The sequence below is a fragment of the Diorhabda carinulata genome, chromosome 11 (genome assembly GCF_026250575.1).
Source record: "Diorhabda carinulata isolate Delta chromosome 11, icDioCari1.1, whole genome shotgun sequence".
Lineage (NCBI taxonomy): Eukaryota > Metazoa > Arthropoda > Insecta > Coleoptera > Chrysomelidae > Diorhabda > Diorhabda carinulata.
Window position 1 is genome coordinate 7,206,527 of NC_079470.1, and position 17,237 is coordinate 7,223,763.

A 17,237-nucleotide genomic window follows, 5' to 3' on the forward strand; every position below is an offset into this window, starting at 1 on the left:
GCGATTTTTTACGCAAAGGGCGATAAAGAAGTTCCGGCTAAGTACTTCAGTACCTCAGCACTAGACCTACATATTCAACGAGGGACAGGACTTCAGACAAGCTGTAAGTGCCAAGTCTCCTTATTATTTTTATTCCTTTTTATTATCCATCCTTATCAAAACGTTGAATAAGGAAGAGATAATTTAATAATTTTAAATATATTATTTTATGAACGATTTTGATAAATTATTAAATACATTCAGTGAGTTAAACATAAAAGATAATCCAGAATATATAAAAATGGCAACGTCAAGTCCAAAAACCCTAAATTGGGATTTATTCAAAATAAAGTTTTTTTAAAAATAAATTTCGAAACTCGAAATTTATAAGTCACATCTTATTTGTTGATCACATCACGTAAACAAGCCTTCAGAAAAAAGGAAATGTATGACAAAATATTTAAAATAGAAGAAAATGGCAGCATATAGGAAGAAAATTAGTAATAAAAGTATTAGATTTTTCCAAACTAAATATTTAATTATTTTCATCTAAATATATCTACTGGTAAACACTGAACTAACTTTTACATCTCAGCGTAGACAATTTATGCCAATAATTGAAAAATGCTATTTAGACTATTTTCATTTTCCACCACCAAGATAAATCCTAAGTTTGTATATATGTTGTGTAACGTGTATGAGTCTCTTATTAGGTTAGACTAAACAAGAATCTAGGCCATTTGGTATACCAATGATTTGGACAGAACCAAAAGATCATGTAAGCGATTGTTATTTTTGTTGGATTCACATAAAAGGCACAACTAAATACCCAAACTGTTATCGTCAACAGACCAATCCTACATAGCGCCGAACTGCCTGTGCCTAAGCTTCCAAATCAAGCAGAGTGTCAGGATGCTGTTTCTAGTACGGAATTTGTTCTTAGTCAAACCAATAAGGGATCTCGACAGATTGGCCCAAGTTATGAACCGTCAACGTCAAAAAAACCGCCTTTATTGATTCAAAGTGATTCAAACGATTTAGTACGTGATTTGAATCTGTCTAAAAAATAATCTGAGCTATTGGGGTCTAGATTAAACGACTGAAATTTACTTTATTCTGGTGCGAAAATTTCTTATCCTGACATTAAAATGAAACCTTACTTTTATAAAATAGATGTTTTAATCTATTTCAATAACATTCCTGTAGAGATGAATTTTTTCAATTTTTAATATGATCACTCGCGATTGTTCATAAACTCCTCATAAAGTAACTCGAAAGCAATGTTGTTATACGAAGGGAACAAATGTCTTGAAGTGCCAGTTGCCCAAGGTTTTGATATGAAAGAGATTTACGAGAACATGAAGTTCCTTCTTGAAATCTTGAAAAATTAAATACAGCGAACATGTTTGGAAAATTTGTGGAGATTTTAAAGTCATGGGTCTTTTGCTTGGGCTACAGCTTGGTTAGAGAAAGTCACTACACGTAGAAAGTAAGGCCCAAGCGTGGATGACTTACTCCAGGGCAGAAGAATGTGAAATGATCCTTTAATTAACCCTCACGACATACTTTTACCATCGTTACATATAAAGCTTGGCCTGATGAAATTTTTGTTAAAGCGAGGCAAAAATTGAAGAGAGAATATTTATTGGCCACAAATAATAATTTCATACAGAGCTTTGTGATGTTATAAATATTTAAAAATACGAGTACATATCCTGCACTCTCATCTGCATTTCATCCCCGAGAATTTGGGAGCTGTGAGTGACGAACAAGCGAAAAATTTCATCAGGACATGTCCTCAATAGAAAAGCGCTACCGAGGGAAAAAATACAGGAATGTTAACAGAATACTACTGGAAACTTAAAAAGGACCTACCAGAAGCCAAACATTCACGAAAATCATAGCTATTCATTGTACATTAAGGAATATTGTTGATTTTTGTCCTTTTCATAAAAATATATGTCTTGATGTTACAAAGAAAACTGATATGTCAACTTTTTCCTATTGATGTTATTGTTTGGTGGTTACAGTACATTCAAAATTTGGTACAAGTTTTCGAATTATTTTATTTCTATTTCTAAAAAAAAGTATTTCCATTGCTAGTATTTCTTTGAAATCTTTAATAATATTTTGTGTACTCTTCCATTTACATAATTTATTAGAGATCTGAAAAAATATTTAGAAGCTGTTCAAAGACTACAATGAGTAACACTTATTTCAATTTTGCTATTCGAAAATCTTTGAAAAAATAAATTTTTTATCAAAACATAATTTATTGTTGCAAAATTTGATCGAAATTTCTCATAAATTTTAAAGTGGGGTACAAATAATTTGTTCGAAAATTATCCCGTTCAATTATACTATTTAACAAAAAAAGAGAAAGAGAAGGCGATCATGGTAAAGGTGTTCGGTTCAAGGTGTTCAAAAATGTTGGAGAAAGGGCCTTAGGGCGCCACCCAAGCAGTACTCGGGACACCTCAATCAAAAGCGTGAATGGCCCTTTTCGGCGCCATACATATTAGCCGTACCGCTTCTTTTTCAACATCCGACATTCGCACCCGATCGACAATACCAGTGCCGGCGATACAGAATATTTAAAGAAGCGAAAAATAGGAATTTTCGTTCTCCGGTGAGCATCGGGTGCTTACCTGCAATCAGCCCTAAGTTGTTGTTGTAAATCCAAACAACTAGTACAGTTAAATTATAAAAACGCGCTAAAATACTCAGCTTGCTTTCGATTCTTGAAGACGATAACTTCGTTATCGAAATACGCGTTAGCCAGTGTAATTATGTATCTGTATGAATATTACTAACGATTCCAGAAAACTCAAGTTCGAAATAATTCATTTCAAACCAAATTTTCCCTATGTCTCTTGTATAAGCACGACAATGTTATTTTCTATTAGACCGGTTTTTATCTTTATAGTAGGAAATTCCCAAAAGCTTCTTCACCTGCGAATTGCCGTGTTTATTGGTACCTCCAAATAAAAATTAATAATAGTTACCTTTGGTACCTAGAGCAGTATTTAAGATAGCTATTTATTACCTTTACAGGATATTACTTTACGACAACAAACTACTTGTTAAGAAAGTTAGATATAGTTTGTGGAATGAATTTTTACATGAAATGGTCAACTATAATTATTTTTAGTGGGGGCTTTAAAAGTTATTCATAAAAACTTTTTCTTAGATCTACGATTTCATTCATGGTGGTCCAAATTTTATCAATGGTATACTAGTGAAATTTTAAAATTGTGAAATACTCAATAAACACCATTTTCTACCCATAAATTGTTCTTTTTGTCCACTCGGTAAATTCATATCACGAAAATCTGTTTGATTTATGGAAAAAAGTCAAGGAATTTTCTAGAACATTCCATGGATATAGGTGATTTAAGATATTCTGGAAAATATGCAATTAAATAGTGAATTTAGAAAGATATGTCAAAATTACAGAATAACATGCTTCCATTGAATGGAAAATAATCTATATCTATCATTGGAATCTTTACAGAAACTGCAGATATTTGTAATACAACACTCTGGTCGTACAAAAAGATTTCTTTGAAATGTCAATTTTGGTGTACTAGGTAACAATGATGATGGAAACAAAGTAAAATCATTTATTTCGACGACTTTAGCTTTGTCATATAATTGTTTTGTGAAATCAATTTGGCCAAAATATGGCCAAATTTACTTGTTTAATATTCTCAAGAAACAGATTTTCTCGATTTACAGTACTCTAAAAACTCTTTTCTGATTTGAAATAGAACCAAATATATTCTCTGATTTAAATTATGTAATAAATATTTTAAAATTAAATCCTTTGTTACTTATATATGAAAAAAGTGATTCTCTCGATATACTTCAATGGAAAAAGCCTTCTCCAACTTAAAGGGGGATCAAATGGATTTACTAACAGTTCCATTAAAAATCTGTTTTTTGCTCTTTGTTGTATCTCCAAATTCGATAGTACCAAAAAATGCTTAGTTCACTCTGGTTGAAATTGGCTTTCCCAATTTTAATTTTTATACAAAAAAATGATGTTCTTGATTCACTATGGTGAAAAAATCTTTTCTTTTTTTTTTTGAAAGAATGTTTCTTCGGTAAATGTGGACGAAAAGATATTCTCGGTGTTTAGTTATAAGAACTTGGTTACTTTTGATGAAAAATGGCTATTTCAGGCCAATTTTTCCCATAAAAGTGTTAAAAGTTTCTTTTTATAATTGAAAGGGGAAATTAATTATTTCTTTTAGTGAAAAATGCCTTTTATTTAAGTAGTGTGGATAAAAAGGTACTACTCCGAGATTAATTCTATCAAAAAATGACTACTAGCACAATCTTGTCAAAAATGGATTATTCAAGTTCAATTTTCCCAAAATGAAAGATTTTCTTGATTTGCTTCACTCAAAAAAGCCTTTTTCCTAAATGAAAGTGAAAACAAATGGCTTTTCTTTCTTTTAATATCGTGAAAAAGAATTTTCCAATCCATAGAATTTAAGAAAACTTCTTAGAGTTCAATTTTAGCAAAAAATTGTGTGCTCTAGTCAAAAAATTGCTTTTACAAGCTTTTTTTGTCAAAAAAAAGATTGAATTATATAAAAAAATGACTTGCCTCTTTTGATCCTTTTTAAAGATTAATTTTTCCTAAAAAGTGATTTACTTTAGTCACAAATGCTTTCTCCTAAACTCAAGTAAGATCAATGTAATCTCTGACTTTAATTTTGTGAAAAATGTCTGTTCCATATCTAATGTGGAACAAAAGTTGTTTCTTTGAGTTTAATTCTATCAAAAATGACTTTTCCTAGTATACTCCAATCAAAAATTGTTTCTTCCGAGCTTAAGTTTCTAAAAAACACTTTAGTGTAGTAAAAAAATAAAACTTTTTCCAAATTAAAGTAAAAAAAATTTGGAATTCCTGGCTTTGATTTTATAAAAAATGCCTTTTCACTCTTTGTATAGCTTACTCTGGTCAAAGAAGGCTTTTCCAAATGAAATTTCATTTATAAAGAAGCTGCCTACAGTGTTTGATCTATCACTCCCTAGTTTTAAATTGGTATAATTGTTTGATTCAGATGATAGTCATATAATCAATATAAAAATTTGCTCATTTTCTCCGTTATTACAATTTTTCAGCAACCAAAGAACTTTCTTATTTATTTTTGCTGTAAATATGTCAAACATCTAACACCAACCATCCAAAACTCCTGAATAAACAACTGATAAAGATGTTGACAATACTGAACAAGCAATTCAAAAGAATTTAGAGAAGATTTTATTTTTGTTTGCATGTCGGAGAAATGTTAAACCTTTTCTTGCATTTCTTGATTATTTATTATATTTACCAAATAAATCTTTAGCCCTGTATTTGCGAAGGAACACCTCTTAAAAATATCAAATAGGTGGAAATTAGGGTTAAAAACAAATGAAAGGCACACGAATAAAGAAAGGAATGCCACTAAAACAACATTCGCTGATAGTGACGTTATTGTTGAACATTAAAATACTTAATTTTATTATTTTGGAGATGCGGACAAGGAAAAGTTTTTGAATCTGAGAGTTAAATACGACAAAATAACATATATTTAAGAGAAAAATATAGACATTATTGTTAAAACAAATTCAAACCATAGTAAAGGATAACTTGAGTTGCCAGATTATTAAAACACATTATGTTGAAATGATACAATCAAAGTAGCACGAATTCTGAGAGCAGTTCAGTGTTCAACGTTGCAATAAGTTCGCATTATATTTTCTTTTCCAAGAGCCAATGAATATTATATCACATGCATCCCAAAGAACCAACGCAATAATCTTGCCAGCAGATAGAACGGTCTTTTTAGAGCCTGCCTCTCCCTATTCTATCCTTTCTTTTAATTGTTCTTTTGTTTCTGGTGTGAAGTGATGGACCCACGTTTTATCCGTGGTTTTGGAACGGCGAGAAAATTCAGCTTTACTTCTGTAAAACATTCCCAAACCCTCGATGGAAACATCTCCACGGCATTGTTTTTGTTCCATTGTGAGAAAAAAGCGGCACCCATCTTGCGCACATCTTGCTCTTGTCCAAAATTTCAGTTAATTTTTAATGTACCGCACTTTTTGAAATGCCTACTATGTCTGCTGGCTCGCAACTTTCAGTCAATACTGCTTTGTGGATTTTCTTCAACACCAACTGGAGTCGTCACCTCATTTGGTCGACCACTGCAACGCAGGTTTTCGCAGGTAGTACGGCATCTTCTAAAGTCTGCTACCCATTATTTTACAGTTGATAACGAAGAAGCAGTCTCACCGAGAGTAGAATCTAGTTGCGCTTTTATATTGGTTGATCTAAGGCCTTTCAAGTTTTACTATGGAAGCTAAACAAATTCCAAACAACGTGGCGTCTTTAACCTTGAATCTTGTGCTGTATAGATTGTGTATTATATAGTGTATAGTATGGTATATACCGCCATTAATAGGTCAGGCCTATTGCTTTCTTTGGAATGTAATGATTGAATGATTATCTTTTATTGTCTTGTGATTGGTCCAGAAAAAAATTGCAAAATGGGCAACTTTACATAGGTAGATAAAATTGCTAACAAATTATCATTAAAACAGTTGACATTTGAATTACCACAGATTCTCCCCGAATGATTTACCAGCAATTATAAAATATTCGGTCTAAATAACTGTTATTTAATTATTTCGGAAAGTATCTATTACGTTTTATTTATTATGAAAAACCCGACTATAGCCCCCAATGACAACAAAACGAAATAACTTGGAAGAAACATTTAAAACACTTAAACAAATTTTGTGATGACTGCAACCATCAAGTGTTTATTTGAACACTTGAATTCACTTTAAACATCAATTGCTTACACGTTATACTACTTAAAGCAGTTCCAAATCGGATCGACTGACACACATGCCAAGAGGTAGACAAACTGGTTTTTCGGAAGTAGAATGTAGCACAGGAAGAAAATTTTCATTTTTTCATAAATGACTAATTTTGACTATTTAATGAAAATTAGAACTATAATTTTAAAATGATTTATTGGTAATACAATAGGCAGATGTATTCGTGCACGTTCAAACAAAAATGAACATCATATTTAATTCCTTCTATAACATGCTAATGCTATTTAATGAAAACGTAGAACAAAGAATAGACAACAAAAATAGTATAGAACTCGACATATAATGAAATAAAAACTTGGTATCGGAAAAGATAAGGAATAAACAAGTAGAAAGCTACGAGAACAGAAATAAGAAACATACAAATAAGTGATTTAAAATAAAATATATTATTATATTCATTAGCTGTATATCAAAGGAGAAAATTAGATGACCGATTACACTTAGTATTGTTTACTTTAAAGTAAACTGTTTAAAGTTTAAACAGTCATACAATTCTATTTTAAGATCGAAATTGCAAAGGGTAATCTGGGAGCTTCACAAAATCATGAGAGGACATTATCGGCAGCACTATCATAAGAAAAACTTTATTCCCAGACAAGGACTAAGATGAAGATATCCCTTACCAACATATTTATGTAAAGTGGTGCTAGGAGATGTTATGAGAGAATATGACTTAATATTTAAGGACAGATTCAAAAAGAAGCGGGAAATAGCACTTAACCAATTTGTTATTATAGCTGATATATTGCTCCCTAAAAAATGAAACAAAATCAATAAACCGGATAGAAAGGTTACAAAAGGGCATTATCGAAAGCTGTAGTATAAGAAAAGCTTTATTAAAAGGCAAGAACTAGAATAAAGAAATTGATGCTAGATGATAATTTTGAGAGAATCATGAGTAGTGATCAAGAAGGGAGCTACAAATCATGGCGAAGATATATGCTCCATACAAAACATGAAAAAAAAAAAACAAACAGATGGAAGAGGTCCAAACGAAAGAATTGAAATGAATAAGAGGCTTTTCAAAACAAGGAGATTAGTAGCTCTAAATTATTGAAAACAAACCAATTCGAAAAACTATATGCAGTGGTTTACGGATGCCGTTCTCATACAAAATGTTGAGACTTCAAATATAGAATAAAATAATGTTTTCAAGTAAAAATCCTAGAGGGTTGAGAAGACATGTCAATTAAAGACTCTGGAGATAAAAAGCTAAAAAAGAGATCGGAATAAAGGTTGGAGGTAACCACAACACATTTGAAGAAGAAAACAGTGAAAACGACAGCTGTTGATAGACAAAAAAGATATTACTTGGAGAAAGCCTAGCAATTATTCAACCTCATAAATATTATAGTTAAAAGTACTTTATGTTTAAATGAATATATTGCATGGCATAATATAAACAAGCTGGAACAGTGCATGTAATTATCCATACCAGAAAATTATTTCAAGGAAATATAACTGACTGATTATTGCATATTGGGGTGATCGCCAGAGTCTGTTACAAGATAATGAACATTTCGAGATATTTGGAAGACATATAAGGATAGGGTTAATAAAAAGCTTACTTTATACTTGAACAGAAATGAAATTAGTAGTGGACAAAAATCAGTTGAGATACAACGTGATGAAACGAATTATATTCATATATGTAGTCTCATATTACTGTAGTATTTCCAATTTTGTAATTTCGCTTTCAAATTACGTATAAATTATAACAGTTCACAATCTCATCCACAAACAAACGATGCAAAACGTACTATTAGTTTAAATAAGATTTGTCATATATCGAATACCTAGGTTATTGAAACGAATAATTATATTGTTTTTCATATTTCTGATCCTGCTATCTCTTTATCCCGCAAGCATTCAGCTGTTCTTGGTCATGATCTTGATTATTGCAAGATGATTGCAAGAGTGATGTATAGGCAAGTACATTAATAAGGCTCTTATCGCAAATAAAATGAGAAAATATGAGAGATCTAAATTCTTACTGACGAGAAGCAATACCCACCATTGATCTAAGAGTTAGTTGTACTCAGTTTTGATTTTAAAGTGATATTTCGCATCGTCTGCAGCGGAGACATAAATTCTAACAGTTAAGTATGTTAAAATCTAATAGCTGTTACATTTTAATACTATTCTCTCAAACAGGAAGAAGCCGAAGAATCTATAAAATAAACCTAGATCGAGTAAAATTATTCACTTCAGTTGGTAAGTAATAATAAATATATTTTCAAGAGCAAAATGTACATCAAGAGCACAGTATTAAACTGAACCATTAAGGAAAATTATGACCTGCACCAACTAAGTCTACAAGCGCTCGATTTATATTTTAGTACAATAATTATTTTGGTATTAATGTACCAATGAACTACTTCCAGTGGTGTACAAAACAAAATGAATACTCAAATCTGATAATATTTAATAACGAATTTCCATAGAAATCCCCTTTCTAATTATACTGTTGTCAACAATGAAGTAGTTATTCAAAAAAATAGAAAAAATCTTTGGAATAATTTCTTACTTAAAAAAATTTAGTCTGTAAGATAGAAATTTTTTCCTCTTTCTTCTTTTCATGCATGAATTTTCATCGTTTCTATTGGAGTTTCTCGGCGAATTGACCAACAAAAATCAGCATGCTTTGCTGCTGACCATTTCTCACTGTAGCGTTTTTCAATATGTATTATATCCTAATGAAACTTTTCACCATGTTCATCTGATACGGCACCAAGATTATCAGGAAAGAAATCTTAATGCGAGTCCAAAAAATGAATCTTGAGTGACATATTGCAACCTAAAGCTTTATAAGCAGAAAAAAGCTCCTGAATTATTTGTCAGTAGTTAACAGCTTTTGTATTCCCAAGAAAACTTTGCATTAGCTCACGTATTTCCACGATTTTCTCACTTGGCTCCAAGATTTCTGAGATATATTTTTAAGTCCCGGACTTGAACTTTTTCTTAGTGACCAAGTTTTTATTTATGTCTTTTTCTTGCGCGACTTTCGTACTCACCAAGAAAACAGCAAAACTTTGTGTATCTTTCTAGTAATAAGTATTGAGAATATCCAATTTTTTCGAGTGATACCTCTAGGTTTGCATAATTTTTCTTCATGTTCGTAGCATGTGCAACGGGCACAGATGGGTATTTATTACCATTATGGAGTAGAACAGTTTTTGAGCTTATTTTTGGGGGTTCAATAAAAATTCTACATTCTCTAGAATCTTTTGGAAAACTCAGTTCTTGAAGAAGGACGATTTCATTGGAATGTGTAATGCAGGATTGAAAGAATGACTCATTATTTTAGTATTTTGAAACGATGGCATTATATTTGAAATTCAAAATTCACCGAGTTATATGCTCAAAAATAGTTCATTCCATCAAACAGCAGGACGATATCCCAATAAGAATGTATTGTTGGAAATTATATCGATCAAGTCGTTCCAAGGAATGGCCTGGTACGTAGGTATCTATAGCTTGTCTTTTTGTTTGCCTGATCTAAGCTTGTAACGTTTTTTGTGAATATTTTATTTGGTATTAAACAGTTTTTCTTCGCCAGTATTGAAACAATTTCACTGGACTTCTTTGTTTAATAATCTATCATATTAAACCAATTTTTTTTATTTTCTAAAACAATTTTGTCGGTGAAAAATATCAATTATGATCAATCTCTATTCGACAGGGTCGTATAATAAAGAATTAAAAGATGAGAGGATAACAATAAAGGAAATTATCTTGAAAGAAAAAGCGGGGCTAATAGACAAGATAAATATAGTTGCTATCAATTACAATTGTGAAGATAAAATCTAAAGTTTTAAGTAAGTTGTTCAAGAATCAATTAAGGTCGTCACGAAAACAGTGGCGCAGATACAAGAGTATAGAATCATGAAAGTGATAAAAAAACTTTCATGATACATTTTGTATTTTCGGACCACTACGGTGTGTAGTTTGTTATCTCATGGTATTCCAACGTATGAAGATGCTATCCTCAAAAGGTTATGTGAACATAGTACGTCCTGGCCAATACTCTTTATTTGTTGTTCAATGGTCAGTCAAAGCAATGGTCTTATTAGAAGTGAGGTATGAGACTAAATAACTTCAAGCTATTGATATAGTCATCCACGTGGAGTTATGCACTGAGTAGAGATAAACAAAACAAGTTGAAAAAGGCGCTGATCTGGATTTTGTTCTTGCATACATGATCTTGTTCTAGCTGTATCATTTATTGTCTTCCACAGCTGAGTGTGGATCTTTCATCATGAAGTTCGACAGTTTTTTAAGTTATTTATGTATTTTAATGGTTTCAGTCGTCAACGTTTCAAATCATGCATGGTTTTTTTCTCATATCTCTCGGTCTAGAAGAGTTTTTCCAGTTACTTAACAGGGTAGTCTCATTTAGGTGTTTTCTAGTAACTGTTCTGCTTCAGCTGTATCTGCGATGTACGTCATACTTGCTCTTATATTGCTTGGTATGAATATCTTCATTTCTCCTTCTTGTGTCATTTGTACAACTATTCTTGTTGCCTTTGTTATTTGTAAAATAGCCTGATATTTCTATTGTTAAATACTCGAATTTCACCTTCTGCTGAATAACTTATCCTGCAACTTACATCTTTTTTTGTGGTAAAACCGTTATATCAAAGTATTTTGCAGTGCAGTTTGACTGATGTTGTAGTTGCTGTAAATCGTCTTCAATCTCAATCACCTATACTGCGTCGTCAATGTATCATTAACGTTGATGGATACTTATTAATCTAATCAAAAGGCGTTTGGAAAGAAGAATTTCACTGCTATTGGTTCAATCGGGATTACATTTATATATTCATGAATCTGATTTACTTCATATAAATTTTCTATGACTTTAATGGGGTTATGTGAGATTTTCTTACTGTAAAGAAGAATATCTGCATACAATCGAAAGCTTTTTATGAGATAAACGCTTCTACTGGTCTATCATATTAGATTATTTCTAAATAGAGACCGAAATCAAATCGGTACGTCAAAAATACTTTCTATTAAAAAAGCTATTATTTATTCAATGTACGAGTATTTACATTATTTTAAGATAAAAGAATTGAGAGGGAAATAAAAACAAAGTAATATCTTATTTGACTCGATATATGTGTCGAAAAAATTTATCGAGATGTGCTATAAAAAAGTAAATATATGTATATATATCAAAATAAAAGATTTCTACTATTCACCTGTGAAATAATTTCGGAATTCAATATTCTAAAATGTATTCTACCATTCTTCAAAGGGGAAAACAACTACTTTCCTGGCTAATGCCTCGACGAATATTGAATTACAACTCCTCTGAAAAGCATGATGTCAATCGACCTTTTTGTTGATATTAACATCTCCATTGGCTCGCAATTACAAATAGAGGTAATTACTAACTAGTTTCGACGTTATTATGTCTCATCAGAGCAGTTTAACAACCCTAATTCGGGCTTGAGTCCAGAACTGAAGACAACGCCAACGAGCGTCGCTATTTGGTTCATGTAGTTAAACATTCTCCAGCGAATGCTAACTGGCGCCATCCTCACTTCCACTTTAACTTTTCAAATAACGATTGAATTATATCTTTATCCACAACTAGTGCATATCTCAAATTGAACAAGAATCTTGGTTAGCGTGAGTTTTGTGTCCCTTAGTCTTGTTTTTTCAACAATTATTTTTAGTCTTGATCTTGCAAGCCTTTAGCTGGTTTTGATCTTGATGATTTGTGAGATCAAGACCAAGAGCAGTCTTTCCAATTAATAGTATTGATTATCCGGAGAAAAGGCGTTTGAAATCGTGAAAAGAATTATGGGATCTTGAGCAAATTATTACAAATCTTGTTAAAATCACATGCAAACCAAAAATAGCTAATTCTCTTTGCTTCTTATTTTCACACACAATCAAAAATCGAATACATTCATTGTTATGAAAATTTTGTTTTCGATTATTGTATTTTTGTGTGTGTGCCGCCGCCACTGTTTTCAGGATGATGTGGGAAATTTGCGACGAAAGTAATATGAAAAAGAAAGACGCTATCTTCTGATCATCTAGAAGGCTTCAATTCGAAACAAAAGATATGAAATATTTGGAGCCTGCTCCCACGGTACTCAACTGTTTCACTTGCTGATCAAGCGAAGACGTAAATTCTTTAAATAACTGGTACTCGGAGATGATGACTCGAAGTTGATGACTTTTGTTTTAGGCACGCTTTTCGAAATGAACAAAGCATTAACACGAGATTCTCACCCATACAAAACCAATTAAGAAATCAACCGATACATTCCCTAATATAAAAAGACAACACTGCTTTAAGGTACTATAATTTTCAAAGAATATTGAGAATGATCCATCAAAATATCTATTACATATGTCGTCAATTATACACGGTTTCCCCTTGAATTTGCCTTTTTTTCTTTATTGTTTTCTTATTCTTTATTGTTATTGAGGTCACGAATGTACATAATTAGGGCATTATTGTCATAAACATTATTTTTATTGTTATGTTTATTATTCAATTTCTTGACGACAATAACAGGGTGGAATCATATAGATGATTTCAAGGATGATAAATAGTCGATGAAAGGTGATTTTGTTATTGTCATCTTAATCAGAAGTTTGTGCGATAAATAATGAAGACATTTATTGTATTTATACCATGAAATAATTAATATGAGACATTAATCTCGATTAATGTCTTATATTGATTAATAAACAATGGGTTTAGTATAGAGCATTCCTATGTCTTATTTATCCTGAATACATTTAGACTTCAACTAATTATATACTGACATATTTAAAAGGTTTTCTTGATATTCATTTATACTTAAGGTACTGGTATTCTGAGAAACAAAATGAAGTAATTCGTATACTCTATTTTGAAAGTAACTTTTCCAAAGGACTATGTCACATTTTTTGTATGTATGGTGCTTAAATGAATGTCAGTGTCAAACTTGGTTTGCACGATTTTGCTCCGGACACTCCGTTTTTGAAGCTCACACTGATTGGACCGACGATATGAATATCGAGCTAAACGTTCTTATTCCTAAATCTCTGTTTAATCAGAATGAAATTGCACCATTTATGAATGAGCGATGAGAAGTAGATTTCGTGATATGATAATGCGCGAAATCGATCTTGGCTGGAGTCCTAAGAAGCAGCTTTACAAACAGTTACGAACCTGGTCAAACTATTAATTCACCGATACTGAGTGAAACAACTGATGTAGGGATTTAAAAAAATTGGGCGTTTGCTCACATCACGACAACGCCAAGCCGCACATTTATTTAATGCCTCATTGAAAATTGAGGAAGTTTCATGTATTGACCGCATTGTCATGACCTTGCCCTGTCGAACTTTTATTGCGGTATTAGTGCATAACGATTCAAAGATTGATTCGAAAAAGTCTTGTTAAAATCACCTGGATCAATAACCTTTTTTAATGATTTAACCAACAAAATGAGCAAGAGACCATCCTTGAGAAAAGCATATGTATATTAGTGATAAGTGATTCAAAATTATGTTAATAAATTTACTTCAAGAACATGAATAAAGAAGCGAAATTACATTTTCTCTCTTATGTATATCGGACAGATCGTCATAAATTTTTACCTTTCTTGAGGAAGAAAGTAAAATAGTTAATTATATTCTACTTCATATAGTTGAATAAGTGATAGATTAGCATTAAATCAGTTCGGATAATCTCAAGCATTTCAAATTTTTGTCATCTCTGAGTGCCAGATTGTCATTAGTTGTTGGCTGTTGACCATCTGAATTGATTTCTATCACAAAATTCATTAATTATGATTACAAAAGCACTTTTCTACTCTTTTGAGTTTCAATAGATCAATACCCGTCTCCTCAGGTTGATAATTAATGCCAACGATAAAATCTCGAAAATGATTTTTGAACATAACACTTCTGTGTTGAGGGGTTTTTGGAAATTGTGAACCACTTCTTTTGTTTCTTTAACTCTATTTACGACAACAAAAAGGTAAAAATTTTCTTTATTTCAAATTTATACCAAAACTAGGACCCCACCAACCTATGGTTTTTTCTTGTCAATCTTTATTTGACACTATTCACCTTTATAACGTGAAACAAACGAACTGCACTGCATTTTATTTCGTTACGGTTAAACCAGATCAGGTGGTTTTGTTTTCTTCATTCTTGTGCGTTGATTTTTAAAATGATCAAGCGTTGAAGGGCGTCGGGGTAGGCATATTCATGCAGCTTCACCTCATGCCTTTCTGCTACTCTCTTGATTTCTTCTGTCACAGTAGAGATCTTTATGAGTATCAATGGAATGTATAAATTTATATCAATGAAAAAAAAAATGGAACCAATTTAAATCTAAAATACAAAAGACAGCGATGGAAATACGTAGCACTACCGGAGGTGGTGGTAAAAGAATACTAACGAGATGGTGGAGTAAAGATATACAAAAGCAAGTCAAACAAAGGAGTAAAAATTGAGAGAATATCTACAAAACAAAACGATTGAAGCTTACGGAAAATTTGCAATTCAAGGGACTATGCTAGCAAAAAAAAGAGAATGGGAAGGAATTCAAGTCGGGTCAAGGAAATTGGAGAAAATGAGGTGATAAAATCACAAGGCAATTACGTAATCTAATACAAATAAGAAGTTGAATATGTCAAGAAAGAGAAATTAACGGATAGAACGGATTAAAAGACATATAGAACGGAAAACCGGACAACTGATACAAGCAGTACAAAATCTAAAAAAAGGTGAAGCAACGGGTTATGAGAGTATTATTTTAAAAATGCTACTTTAGTGGGGGAAAAAGGGTTAATGAATTATATCAAACAATATTTCAAAAGATTCTAGAAAGTAAATTCATTTTATCACATTTTAACGCAGGTGCCGAAATGTATTGTACAGTTATAGAGGCATATCAGTACAAAGTATATTAGATACTAAGTGAATTTAGAATTGTAACCAGTACGATTTTAGTACTTAGTACGGTAAAACATTAGTAACAAATGGAAGAATCTACCTTGGGGGTTTAGTTTTCAAAAACTGGTTATTAAGCTTACTGAACACACTGTTTACACTACCACTATACCAACACACAATTACACTAGGCACGTGTTTCGATAACCAAGCTATCGTCTTCACACACTGAAGGTGACCTGTCATTTGTAAGGAAAAATAATAGCCACTTCAAAGACAGATAAAAAATTAATGAAACCCGGAAAATTAATGTATTTGGCGATAATGAATTATGTGTTGCATTGAAAACAAATGCAAATAGAATATAGAAAAATAAAAAATAAAACTGTATTAATCAACCATGAAATATCAAAAAGTCATAAATTCAATTATAAAGATTCAAAACTTCTTGAAACGGAATCTAATACACGAAAAAGAGAATTCACTTTTATTAGAATGAAAAAGACCAAAATAATTTAAGTAAAGTAAAGTTTATAGCTCTATTTTGTAAATTCTAATAAAACTACAAATAATTTAAATGATTTCTGCTACATATTTGAGATGTAGGGATTAAGAAAAATTAACTTTTCTCATTAGAACATTTTCTATTTTGATTTTATTGTTATTTTGATATTCATGATGAAGGTGATCTATTGATTAATATAATTACGCATATGGGTGATTCCGTTCTAACTGTGATTTTTTGTATTCAAAATTTCAAGATTTTAAAATTTAACTTTTCTAACTTTTTTATGCATATTATTCATCTATTTTACTGTAAAAATAAAACTCTAAGAGGAATTTACTACAACTTCAAAGTATCACGAGCAAGACACAAATGTCGGATTTTGAGTTCCACGGTACTGACTCATTTATCCACGGTACTGACATGGTAACTTAAGATATTAAACAACAAGTGCATCAATTTTCCTCAGTTTGATCATAAACATTAGAATTTATAAGGTAATTAGTTTAAATCATTTGTTACGACAAAAAAAATTAATAATTTATCGGTAAATTCTAGGAATGGACATGACACGGTACTGACATTCAAGTGATGTAGTATAAGTTTTCTTTAAGTGGCAAGTTATATTGTATAAAAATAATGTTTAAATATCTTAAGAATTATTCAATTAACACAAAATTTTTATTAATTGATTATTAATTAATGACTAGTACAAAAAAACAATACAGGACATTGAATATCACAGTTAGAACGGAGTCAATATCATATTTTGATAAAGACTTAAAATCAGTCAAAAAAAATTAATTTTGAAACAGAGCAGACCTAAAATCAAGAAGATTTAGAAACATAAACACATCAAAAGGTCTAAGAAATAAGAAATTAAAGAAATATAGAAATTTAGGTATTGCAATTTTGAATGTGTTTTTTCCAACAAGTTATT

The 17,237-nt window shown here is 31.3% G+C and overlaps 1 protein-coding gene across 1 annotated transcript in view; it reads left to right on the forward strand.

Annotated features, from left to right (window-relative positions):
- The window catches only part of LOC130899451 (protein Wnt-9a-like), a 64,314-nt gene continuing 47,077 nt past the window's right edge, over positions 1-17,237 (forward strand). Inside the window, exon 1 of the mRNA XM_057809391.1 lies at positions 1-103. The gene's annotated coding sequence lies outside the window, so the exon portion shown is untranslated. The remainder of the gene's footprint in view (positions 104-17,237) is intronic.